At 43.9% G+C, this 13,325-nt stretch overlaps 1 long non-coding RNA gene across 1 annotated transcript; it reads right to left on the bottom strand.

The window, feature by feature from the left end:
* Positions 1-123: 123 nt before the first annotated feature.
* Positions 124-6,254, bottom strand: LOC137472159 (uncharacterized). The gene is made up of 3 exons (XR_010998038.1): positions 5,416-6,254; positions 3,954-4,071; positions 124-2,264 (listed from the first exon to the last, which is right to left on the bottom strand). It is a non-coding gene; the product is annotated as an uncharacterized lncRNA (long non-coding RNA).
* Between the last annotated feature and the right edge of the window lie 7,071 nt (positions 6,255-13,325).

Raw genomic sequence — 13,325 nt, forward strand, 5'->3', positions numbered from 1 at the left:
ATGGAATATTAGATAAAACAATTATGTCAACATGGTAGCTGTTTCAAAATAAATTTTGTATTGTGACCTTGAAGCTGAGTGCCCAAGGGACCAGTCTTCCAAAATGTCTTTTTCTGCAGCTCCCTAAGGGTGGAGCTGCTGGGGCATATTTGGGGCTATAAAAACCAGTGCAAAAGGAAGTCTGCATTCTTAACAGTCTGCTTTCCTCTTTTTTGCCTTAAATAAGAATGGGTTGGCTCTGTGCATGCCACATGAAATCTGTGTGAGAACCTACATTTGTGGTACTGGAGAAATTTCTCTTCATAATGCTAATTCCATGTGTTAACAAATAGTAAATTTATATCTCTTGACTGAATTTTCTGAGACAGACTTTTACAAAATTGCAAAACATTTTTGCTGATATTTCAACTTGTAGCAGTCTTTTTAAGATCAGCGGAAGACAGAATATGAAATTATTATAGGTGCTTGGAAACAAGACTTGCAACTCTTTTAAAATTGTGTAGCAAAAACAATGTTGGCAAATTGATGTTCACTTCCAGAGGCATTTTGTACTTGGTTTTTTGTTTGTTTGTTTGTTTGTTTTTTTAATTAAATACCATTTCCTGGATTGTATCATGCTTTTCTATGTGTGTTATTTGTTTAGGATCTGATAGCTTTTGCAGATTAATTTTAACTTTAATTCTATCCTTTTTTCCTCAAATTACTATTGTCCTTTTTTTCTCCCCCATCAGCCTTACCACCTGAAATTGAAAAGAATCCACTTTATTGTATGCCATTGTGTAGCCAGATAGTAGAGTAGTGATTGAGACATGGGAAATGCAGGTTCAAAAAAGGATGCAAAGGAGGCAATTTTACACATTGTAGATGAGCTCCCTGATGACTGCCTGCTGGACAGGTGCAATCCTGTCTCTCTCTATTTTAGAAATGTTCTGTGAGGGAGGGTAGGTCTATTTTAACTCCTTGAAATTTCACTTCTGGGCAGATTCCTGCCCATGCTCCTGTTGAAAAATTAAACAGGCCTCTTCTTCTTGTAGGTTGATAATTACAACAAGCATTTGCAAGGTTATATGTTGTAAATGACTGACAGGACTTCTCTTAATCTGCTTTAGAGTAATGGAGCATAGGGATGTTCCTTGAGTTCTTAGTTATTTTGCTATGAAAAACTCCTGTCACAGAGTTTGCTCTTCCCTCAGATTTAATAAGTTCTGGTCTTAATTCCTCTTGTTCTTTTAAAGGAAGATTACTGTACAGCTTTTCCAATGGTCTTTAAAATAGAGCAAAACAAAACCAAAGCTAGGCTACGAGTAGCCAGTTGGAGAAATGAGGCCTGCAGCCTTGAGATGGTGGCATATGTGGTGAAGGGATTTCCTGAGGTATGCCATGAAATAGGTGCTGGAGGGATTACAGTGGGCATGATGGCCTGGTGATGGGGGCTGAGGGGTTCTCCTTAATCTTACCTTAGCTCTGCAACTGGCCAGATGGAGTGATACTACATGTTCTACGCTGGGTGTGACCCACAGTCTTTGGAGTTTCTGTAACTCTCTCCGTGTCCCTCTTTTATATATAAAAGTGGCTGCGCCACCCCACTGTTCATGATGACAGTAACAGGACACTTGACTACAGTCTCACTTTCACTTCTCCAAAAAGTATTTGAAATCTTCCATGGCAGAGGATGAGAATGTGACCACCATGGAGACAAGGTGATGGGCTTGTTCTTGTCTCCTCCCTGAAGCAGGGACATCTCTGGTAAGATTTCCACCTGCACCAGAGTATGCCTGGAAACACTTGTACATAGTGCTGTACTCTCAGATTATGTAGGTCTAGTGAATTTAGCACTGGCACTCTAACAAGAATCTATTAGATTGCCTGTTGCTCCAGTGAACTGCATTATTTGTTAATGTGTGGTCGTGAGTGAGACCAGGCTTAGAGTGTAGCCTACATTGTGCATCTGAGATCTTACTGAACACAGCCAGACTTACAGTGCTGAATTGGTTATAAGCAGAAATTAAACCTAGTCCCCACCCAGCTCCTCTGATCTCTGAGGACTGGTTGGAAAGCAAGGGAGTTCATTTTCTGCTGAATTTCTACACTCAAAGTACCAATCATTTATTAGAGGTAGGTCTTAGGAAATGAGGTATTCCCATCAAGTCCTTTCAGCCACTTGGAGCCACATTTTACTCCTTCACAATGCTGAGGAGGCATGTAGATACTTCTAACTGAGGGATGGTGTTAGAGTATGTAGAACTTGCTCGTAGAGACAGAGCCTATTGAAGATGGCAGAGAGAGAGGTGATAACATCCTTTTTTGTCATGTCTTACTTGTCTCTCCTATTTTTCTCATGTCTTTCCTAAATACTCTGCTTGTAATAATCTTTCATCTCACTGCCTCCTACTCAAATTCAACCTTTTTACTGGATCTGTGAGCTCATTAGCTCACCACCTCCTTGCCAAGCCAAGTCAGGTGAAAGGCTGGGTGAAAACACTTCCATGAAAGTGAATATACTACCCAGGTGGGAACAGTTCCTCACTTCCACGAGAGAGATCTTTCGTCCCAAGCGTGGCTGCAGTTTCCACGCTGAGCTGGAAAGCAAACAACTGTTTTCACCTGAAGGTCTGTGACTACCTGGATCATCAAGTCCAGTTAAATCATGTCCAGAAGGCTTTTAAGAAGTCTGATGTTAGTATTTTGCTGACTTGAAAAGCCAACAGAACCACAAACTTTTCAAAAATCAATTAAAAAGTAAAAAAAGATGGCATATGAGATACCTAACAATTTTTACTGTTTTCTAGTAAAACAAAACAAGCAAAAAACCAAACCAACAAAACCAACACCATTTTCTTTTTTGAATAAACACTTTTAATGTTAAGCAATGGAAGGAGGAAGAAAATAAAGACTCGGGCTGAAACTGGGGAGTCAAGTCATGCTATCTCGTTTACAGCAGGTCAAATATTCCCTTCTGGCTAAGCAAATCCTTATGTTGCCTTCTTCCTATAACAGTCTCTGAGAGTACCCATTTCAAATATTAAAAGAGTTTGTTAAAAGAAAAAAAAGGCAAGTCAGACACTAATGATGGTAAGCCCCATGGAAGCAGTCTTTCCTTGAGAACAAAATCCACACTTTTAGTACTCTGCTCCATAAGAAAACCCATGGAACTTACTCAAAATACAAATTTGGGGTTGCTCAGTCTAGGGAAGAGATGGCTCCAGGGAGACCTTAGGGCAGCATGTCAGTATCTAAAGGGGGCTGGGGACAGCTTTTAGCAGGGCCTGTTGCAATAGGACAAGGGAATATGGTTTTAAACTAAAAGAGGGTAGATTCAAACCACATTTGAAGAAGTTCTTTTATGATGAGGGTGGTGAAACACAGGAACAGGTTGCCCAGTAAATGCCCCATCCCTGGAAATGCTGAAGGTGGGGTTGGACAGGATCTGAGCAACCTGGCCTAGTGGAAGGTATCCCTGCTTGCTGCAGGAGGGGTGGACTAGATGGCCTTTATAGGTCCCTTCCAACACAAATCATTATTTATGATGATATGGTTATTAACATGTACTGCGTCTCCTTTTATGCATGATGCATTGCTCTTGGAAGTTTATATGGTTTCTCCTTAAATTTTAAACTGCTTTACTATACTGGATTATATACAGTTGACTGGATTATATACAATCATATGCAATTCATATTTTTAACTATAATATTAGTTTTTGTTAAAGCCGGGCAGTATGCATATGAAATCACATCTAGTGATTAGAAATACTAGCAGTATGAATATGATCAGCTAAATTAAGACTTGTCACCTCATATTCTGTACTGGTAGTGGTACTCATTACCAGGAAAATCACATGAAATCACATCTAGTGATTAGAAATACTAGCAGTATGAATATGATCAGCTAAATTAAGACTTGTCACCTCATATTCTGTACTGGTAGTGGTACTCATTACCAGGAAAAATAACCTTTCAGCTGTGTATTTCCTCCTGCTCTTGACTGCCACAGCAGAACAGTCACAGAACTCTGGCTTTCTGAGGGACCAGGAGCAGAGGGAAAATACTGCTTCATCACCACCGGGTGTCACTGCAGGTAGCACAATAATCTCCAAAGCTCGCATCAATGAGTCATGCGAAATGAAATCCAAAGGCCTGCTGAATGAAGCAATGCTTTCACAGCTGTCACTGGTTGGGTGCTGTCAGCTCGTGTGTTTATTACATCCTGGGACTTGCATCCCAAAGTATGTGAGAACATCATATTGCTGCTTCCCAAGAAAGCCACACTGTCTTATTGCATATCAGAGTAAACAAGAATTGGCTGATTTTGAGGCAAAAAGGGTTGTCTTTGCTGCCCTAGGCTTACACAGAGAATACTTCCAACTATGGAGCATGTCCCCCTGCAGATACCTGTCATACCACTGATAGTCCTGTTACATTTAATTCAAGCATCCACAGCACTGCCCCAAAACAGGTTTCTGCTATTTCTGTGGTGATGGTCTTCAAACAAGACTGGTGCAATGGCTTGCTTTGCCTGCATCATGACAGTCAATTAGTGGAAACAGAGAGAACAAAACCTTGTAAGCTGTTAATTTTAATTTTATGTCTTCAAATCAAATTCTGAGGTTCAGATTTTCCTGCATAATCACAAACCAAAAAATTAGGACCTGTCTTCTCCTAACAAATGAAGCAATGTTCTTTTCTTCCTAGAGACCAAGGTGTTCTGTCACAAAGACAGTTGTGTAATTAAAGTGTCTCAAAAGAAAACAAGGTGCTCAGTAGTCATTTTGCAAAAGTGATTTTGCTTAGTGTTTGCAGGCAAGATTTGGCATCAGGTTACATAGCTCGCAGTGCTGCCCCCACTGTCAAAGGACTGGCAATGATGCTCTGCCTTTGCTGCTGAGCACAAGTCCAGAATATTTCTGTCTAGTTGAACGTGGTGAGCTTTACAGAGACTTACCTGATGAAATTCCATATGATGGAGTGTTAGAAGACCAACCTTGATGATCTAATAGGTCCTCCTGGTTTCAAATTGTATACAAAAAGGTACCATGCAAATCCATCTCATCACCTCTGAAGGATAACCAGTAACAGGTTTTCCAGAATATGCATAAAGCAGTAGTAATATTGTCTGAGTGGTTTGAGAGTATCTGATGCAAAGATGCATCAACCACAGTACTTCATGTTCATTAAAAAATGTTGGTTCTATTTATTTAACCACAAGACCTTTACAAAGAGTAGCGGAAAGAGTCATCACTGTGCAATCTGCATAAAAACATGATCAATAGTAAACACTAACAGGGTGATTTAAATTTGCAAGATTCTTCTTAACAGACACAAGAATTTCCTCTTTCTATTTCTGAACACAGAACATTTTGTATTCCCTTTTATTCCATTCAGCTAAAAGCTACTTCCTCACATGCACAGCCCATACCTCTCCTGCATGATGCAATGCAAAAAGGCTGGTTGAAGGCAGGAGGAACCTTCTCTGCATAGAGTGCTTTTCCTGATGAGCCTCTTCACTCTTCTTTGCCTCCTCATCCTCATCCTCAGCCGGCTCCCTGTGCCCAGCACACTCCCACCTCACCTGGGCTGAGGCTATGAGCTTTCTGGATGAGGGGTGACTTTCAGGTGATGGGATGCTGTGGCTGCAGAAGGTCCTGAGCCTGGACATGCACTCAGGAGACTGTGGCTTCCCCACCTGACATGTGGTCCCATTGCCCAGATTGCTGGTAAGACTGGTGACCCCACAGGTGTTGCTTTCTTCATTCAGCCTGCCTGTTATTAAGACCTCAGGAAGCCAATAAAAAACCCCAAGTGGGCTTTGATCTCTCTGCTCTTCAGGCTTGACATTTAAAGCCAAGAGTCCATAATTCTTGGTTAACCTTTCCCAGGATGGGTTCTATATAAGAATGCATGCACTATTATGATAAAATTATCTCCTGAGATCTATGGAAGATGGAAGAAGCATCAGAAGAAGGATCCAGCTTTACTGAGTCTCCAGCAGCACAACAGGAGCTCAGCCTTATGTTTGGTAGTTTCTGCTTGCTGAAATGCTGCTGGGTGAAAGCACAGACTGACAGAATGTTTTGGGTTGGAAGGGACCTTAGAGACCATCTAGTTTCAACACCCCCTGCCACAGGCCTGGACAGCTTCCACCAGACTACATTGCTCAAAGCCCATCCAACCTGGCCTTGAACACTTCCAGGGATGGCACATCCACAATTTCTCTGGACAGTAGGGAATTTCTTCCTATTATCTAATCTAAATTTATCCGCTTTCTGTTTGAAGCCATTTTCCCTTGTCCTATCACTACATGCCCTTGTAAAAATTCCCTCTTCAACTTTTTTAGAATCCCTCAGGTATTAAATGGCTGCAGTAAGGTCATCCCAGAGGCTTCCCTCCACTGGGGTGGCCAACCCACATCCAAAGGCAAAATGAAAACCAGATTCCTCCACCCCTTTCACTAGTTCCCATATTTTATGCCTGCACGTGATGTATAAGCCTCCCTGGCCAGCACCCTGCTCTAATGGGGCTTCCCTGTAGAACACCTCTAAGGGCCAGTGGTGCACAGGGCTCGGTGGCCCACAGGACTCCAGGTTTCCCTAAGGAAGCCCAAAGGGTGGCACTGACTTTTCTAAGTAAGTCACAAAAGAAGAGCGAGGGTTTGGGTCATGCTGAAATCAGTTCAAAAACAGCAGGTGCCTTAGCTGCCCAAAGTGACCTGGCTCTGTGGTGATGACAGAACAACAGCCGGAGCAGCAGGGAGGGACAGCAGCAGGGCAAGCAATGGAATCCATGTCACCAGCTGGGTTGCTGCAAGGGCTGTGTCCCCTCAGGGCCAGACATAGGCTGGATGAGCTGGGGAATATGGAATGCAGGCTTTTCCCTCTGGGCCGTGTCAACACAGGCACATTTTGATCAGCTTTTCCCAAAGGTACCACTGTGAGAGGCAGGGGGGAAGGCAGGGGAAGCAAGAAGGGCAGCAGTGAGGTGGGAGACCTGATCAGGAGTCAAGGTGGCACCTCTGACTGCATCCTTGAACTACTGACCAGCAGCTCTGGAAACCTCTGGGAGGGAGGAGGCTTTGCAGCAGTGTACCAGCTACACTGAGTCTTTTAACTTGGATGTTGACCTCAGGAATGTAATCAGAGAGCTGATTATAAATAGTTTGTGCAATTGTTGATGAGATTAAAATGTGCTGCCACAGGCAGTTGGAAGCAGAGGGTTACTCCAGTGTCTGCTAAAGACGCTGTACCTCTGTCATCTATGGCTGCACAGCAAGTCTGGAAAAGGGAAGTGCTAAAAAAATACTCAAAAAATGGGAGAGGGGAAAGAGGAAGCAGCCTGGCTTACAAAACTGGGGGTGGGGGACAAGGGGGAACAGGCCAGGGAGCAGAGAAAATTAAGAAGGAGGGAGGACAGTCACTGAGAGGTATCCCAGTCCAGGCATGAGCCAGGCTTACCTCAGAGTTAAAACACAACAATAACCTGCAATAAAAAAGACTAAACCAGCATAACCCAAAAGTAAGGGAATGTCCTAAATATTGGAAGTAAAAACCTCCAGGTAAACTATCAGTGCTAATTGTGTTCAGGTGGAAGCATTTAATGGAGCTTGGCAGAAAGAGAGGGAAAAGGAGGTAGGGAAGGAGAAGTGCAAGCTGTGAATGACCAGCAGCTCGAGGCACCTGCTCTAGCTGAGTGTCATGCCCAGCCCTGTGAGATGGGCACAAAATGTACCCAGGAGCAGCTGATTCTATCAGCCATGAGTTTGAGCAGCAGTGGCTGCTAAAGCTGCACTGTTTCAAAGAGTTGAGGAATGCTCCAGGAAAGATCCCTGCAAAGGCCCAAACTTTGCAGCCTCAAACTTTGGAGTCATCCAATTCAAACTCCTCAACTTTCGAGTCATCATCCCTGGAGATGTTTGAGATAAGATTGAACATGGTGTTCAGTGCTGTGATCTAGTTGACAATATGGTAATCAGTCAAGAATTGGACTTTATTATCTTAAAAGTCTGGTCCACCCTAAATGATTCTGTGATTCTGTGACTTCACAAGCAAAGAAACAGTAGGCAGGACCAGCAGGGCAGAAAAGGAGGCAAGGAAATGATGCCAGGCAGTGTAGAAAGAGACCTGCTGTAGGTTTTTCTAAAGTTAGTATAGAGGAATTTTAAGGAATAACTGGAGAGATGCTAGGAGATTTACAGGATTCTGCTCTAGAGCATCATCCAAATGGGAGTGGCAGCTGGGAAGAAAGGGGAGGAGTGGGGCAAGGATGGCGTTGGTGGGCATGGAGTCCAGGAAAGGCCTTGAAAACAGAAAAGCAAGCTGTGTCAAAAAGCCGTGTTTGGAGGAGAACAATGAAGCAGCAGAGAGATGCAAGAGGAATAGAGCAATGACCAGTGGTGGGCTGGGAAAACCACCACTACAGCCACCTCCAAAAGCTGTCCGTGGGAAAACCACCTGCGGGAGGTCCAGCAAAGCACCGGTGGCAGCCAAGACGTGGAGCTCTTGAGCAAGAGTTGTAGCTGTGAGGATGCCCTGCAAACGCCAGGTCATGGATCCTCTGCAGGCAACTGTGTAGGGAAGGCGAGTCCTGCTGGTGTCCATCACACGCTGCTTCCACCTTTGGAAAGGTGCTGAGGTCTCCCCGTGCTGTTTCCCTGCCAGCTCACAGTGCAGGCAGACCAATAGAAAGAGAGATTATTCAGGATGGGCTGACCTGGAAGCTTCAGATTTCACTCTGTCCTGCCTCTGAGTACAGCCTGGGTTTCAGTTTGACAGGATAATGGATCAGCAGCACATGGGATGGAATGAAGTTTGTGTCTGTGAAAAGAAATCCCTGAGGAGAAGTGAGCCAGGACAAAAGGAGGAAAAAAGCATGGAGTGTTCCTCATTCACTGCTGAAAGATGGGAGTATTTGGGAGTAAAACAGCTCATCTATGAAATTCACAGATTGGACAATTTTGCCGAGAGAAGCAGAAAAAGAGGTGTTGTGAAGGATTAAAAAGAGTGCTCTGAGAGATGCTCCAAAGCACATACCTTCTTCCTCCATTAAAACAAAATAGTAGTTCTCAGCCTTGTCCTATTGACTGGAACAAGTACTGCAACTGAAGGCTCTCTTATTACCGACACTGAGAGGATGCACAAGTGACAGCAGCAACATTCACAGGTGCCAAGCTCTAAAACCCATTTAAATCAATACAAGATTCCCATTGATACAGTCTTCCCAAGTTCTGGCTGAAGCTGTGTCCCTATGGCTCAGTTTCAGCATCCCCTGGTGTGAATCTTCAGAGCTTGGTATTACCAGGTTGTAACACCACGGGAGGCAGAACAAAAAGCAATCCATAACCTAAAGGGATAATACCTTGGATATGTTTCTTACCCAAGGTCTAAACAGAGTGAGAAAGCAAACACTCTTTACTGACATAAGACATAGCAATAAACTAGGAAAAAACCCAAACCCTATGAACAGAGAAACTTCAGTTGTCAAATTTCCTGTGGCTTTTGCTTCCTGTTTATGTTCCTTTCATGCCATGCATATGAAGGGGTGAGGTCTTATCAGGGTTTTTTTTGGGTGCCTGTGGCCGTGGCAAAGGATTCCTGTGCATGTTTCTTCACCAGGGAGAAGGTGAGCGACAGCTGCTGAGAGTGATTCGTTCTTGCACTGATCACAGGTGTTTATGGCGCCTGAGATTAACAGGGTGTTGAAACCTGTGTGCAGCTGAGCAGAATGAAAGCAGTGCAAAGACATTGTGACCTTCTACTATTCCTTTATTTTAATGATGGAGGTGATTTAAAAAGAATCTACATTTCACAAGACTGATAATTACCCCACTAAACTTGCCACTGTCTTGCATTTAGGTTACAAGTATGAAGCTTTGGGGAGATTCACTGGGAGCCAGTCCATTCATTGGCCTACTCTGGATTTGAGCTCTAAGCTGTGTCCCTTAGAATCACACTTGCAGTTGAATTATGATAGCAAGGGAAAAAAACCCCATGGTGGTATCACACTTAAGCTGGGAAACGAGATTCCAGCATGGATGTACGTGCAGATGTGGCACTGAGCAATGAGATGTTTCTGGGCAAGGGCCCCGCAAAAGATTGAAGCGAAATGCAACCAATCCAAAGATCAGAGCTGAAAACGTGTAAAAACACAGAGGCAAGCTTCCTCTACTTCAGGCTTCCTTTTTCAACTGTGTCCTGACCACTCCATAACTACAAGAGATAAGGCATCTGTAGTGGAGTTCACCATTTACCTCCTTTCTAAAACAGAGGGTCATTTGTTTTGCCATCTCGAAAAATATTGCAAAACACTCCAAACACTGATTGCAGGCAAAAGTCAACAGCATTGCAGGTGCCGCCCATTTCCAGGCTGATTTTGCTCCAGGTCTCGGAGGCATATATGGGAGACAGTAGCACAGCCACAGCCAAACCCTGCAACTCAACTCACTGAGGTCTCGTGGGGATTTTGGTTGGGAAATGGGAAAACTGAAACTCAGATCTAATGAGATAAAGTGAGATCCTGAGTGGGGGCTGTGGGGGAAGGGAGGGATAGGAGAAAAGGCATTTTAAGGCACAATCAGCGAGGAGAGGCTTTACCTGAGGTCTCACCTGTGTGCCCCCACTGACTGCTGTGGTACCTGGCAGCGCATCAAGCCCTGCTATCTTACAGAAGTTTAACTTCCAGCAGGGATTTGCTGGCTTTGGCCTGGTAAAATCCAGACAGCCATGTTGGGTCAGGTGGGCTGGGGGCTGTGCATCCACTATTCCCAGTTTCCACAATCATGGATAACAAAGGCAGGTGGACAGCAGTCCTGTGATAATGGACACTCAATGAGCCCTCCAAGCCCTGTGGGTTTTGTCCTTTGTGCATTTCCTTTAAGTTAACAAAATAACCAGCTTTAGCGTGCGAGCAACAACGTTGAAGTTCTGGCACAAAGTAGGAGATGAGGATCTGAAGAGCACTGGGATTTTAGGGAGAGGTCATGTTTTCACCAGAACCATGAACAAAGTGGGGCAAAGAGGCATTTTGAGCAACCTGTCTTTTTTTACTTTCCTCATGTCTTCAGCTCATCAGGACTATCATAACTACTGCATCAAAAGCAGTGTGGCCAACAGGTCAGGGGAGGTCACTCTGCCCCTCTGTTCCACTCTGGTGAGACCCCACATGGACTATTGAGTCTAGCTCTGGGGTCCTCAGCACAGGAAGGACTTGGACCTGTTGGACTGAATCTGTAGGAGAGCCGCCAGGATTTTTAGAGGGATGGAGCATTTCTCCTATGAGGAAAGGCTGAGAGAATTTGGGTTGTTCAACCTGGAGAAGTGAAGGCTTCAGCGTGACCTGTCTGAGGCCTTCCAGTACCTGAAGGGTACCTACAGGACAGATGGAGAGAGACTTTTTACAAGGACATGTAGTGACAGGACAAGAGGGAATGGCTTCAAACTGAAAGAAGGCAGGTTTAGATCAGGTGGTATGAAGAGATTCTTTACAGTGAGGGTCGTGAGGCACTGGAACAGGTTGCCCTAAGCAGTTGTGGATGCTCCATCCCTGGAAGTGTTCAAAGCCAGATTGGATAGGACTCTGAGCGATCTGGTCTAATGAAAGGTGTCCCTGCTCATGGCAAGGGTGTTGGAACTAGATGATCTTTAAGGTCCCTTCCAACCAAGCCATTCTATTGATTCTATGAATCCAGCCCCTGTGACTTAAGGAGAAAAAACAACAGTGTATCTTCATCGGTTCTGGTTGGTATTATAGTTTAGCTGTGCTGTCAATTAGAGGGACAGGAAAGCAACAGTGTAGCTGAAGTTCTTGACATGAGTAAACAGATGTGATGATAGGGCAGGTAGTGAAGCTCTTCTCAGAGCTATCTTCCATGTCTGCTCCCTTTTGCACATGAAACTATTTAATGCACTGGTATTTGGCTCTGGCCAAGGGAGAGAAGTCATTGACTGGACAATGTCTGTGACTTCTCCGCTGGTGAAGTGAAATGCTGCTGCTGAGAGTGCCAGGTGCTAAAAGTCACGCTGCTTTGGACAATTGGTCATGGACCAGTACCAGCAGATGATCAAGTACTTGCAGATAAGCTGAAATGTTCTTTTTTCAAGAAGATGAACAAGATTCCCCAGGTTGGGAAGAACGGGGAGAGAATGTAATGAAAACCTTAAATACACAGTTCAGTTGGAAAAGAGAGGGGAAGTCTGCACAAACACTACCAGCAGATCTTCAAACAGCTTTTGTGTAAATGTTCTCTGCAACTATTCAACAAACTATTTACAACAGGTTTATGTGCATTAAGATTTGGCTTGACAAGCAGTGAAACACGACCCTTCCTTTAAAGCTGATTTGGAACTATTAACACCTGCTTATCAGACTTGTACATATCCAGCCCAAGGCACAATTTTATAAGGCTTTCCCATACAGAGAACTCTTCACTCTTCAGCCAGATCCACTCCACAAGTGAAATGGCAGTGCAGCAGGAAAAGAAATGCAGTGAAATTATACATAATTGCTTTTTCTCCACCTCTATTATACAGGGAACATGTGAGTCAGCATTCCCATGGAACTACTTTAGTGTGAAAGAAGGAACTCTGCCTCAGCCTGGTGGCTGTTTACTCTTGCCTCTGCTTTTGGTATCTGCATACTAAAACTTTCCTGCAGGGTTGGTTACTGCTTATAAACATCATAACATGCATACCTGTGGAGTACTCCTTTCATTAGAAGGAGGATTTGCCACCCCACATGTAATTACTGAAAGCAAGATGCAAATAGTGACCACAAGCACCTGAGTTATGTTTTTCAAAATAGTCCCACTGTCATAATGTACTACTGAAATCCAATTGGGTTCATGGGTCCAGGTGTCATGCCATGACTTACAGAGTGAAGGAAACAAGCATTGTCCTAGCTTTAAATTGCCTAAATTTTTGCTTCTGATCGTTGTTGATTTATTTGAAATTCTAAAAACTCAAGCACAAAATAATTGCACTACTGGAGAACCACCCTACAATGCAATATTATTTCTTGTAGCACTGCACAAGAGCAGGGTTCCTGAGACAGAGAGACACTTTTGTACTAGACACTTTAACAGTGAGTAAGAAGAGACAGCTGTTATCTCTGGGAACTTATCATCCACATAGTCTGAGAGAAATAACGGTAATGAGGAAAACTCACAGCAGACAGGTAAGACTGGGAAGGTAACAAATTTCCTGAGTCTGAGCTGGCGCTGACTCCACTAGCCTACCTTAAGAGACAGTCCCTCTGAAGATCAAGGTTGATTGATCTCCTGGCTATTTTTTAATTTGGGCATTTTAGCTCAGCCCATTCAAAACTCCCCTGCATGGCAAT

This window comes from Anomalospiza imberbis, chromosome 4, assembly GCF_031753505.1.
Source record: "Anomalospiza imberbis isolate Cuckoo-Finch-1a 21T00152 chromosome 4, ASM3175350v1, whole genome shotgun sequence".
Lineage (NCBI taxonomy): Eukaryota > Metazoa > Chordata > Aves > Passeriformes > Viduidae > Anomalospiza > Anomalospiza imberbis.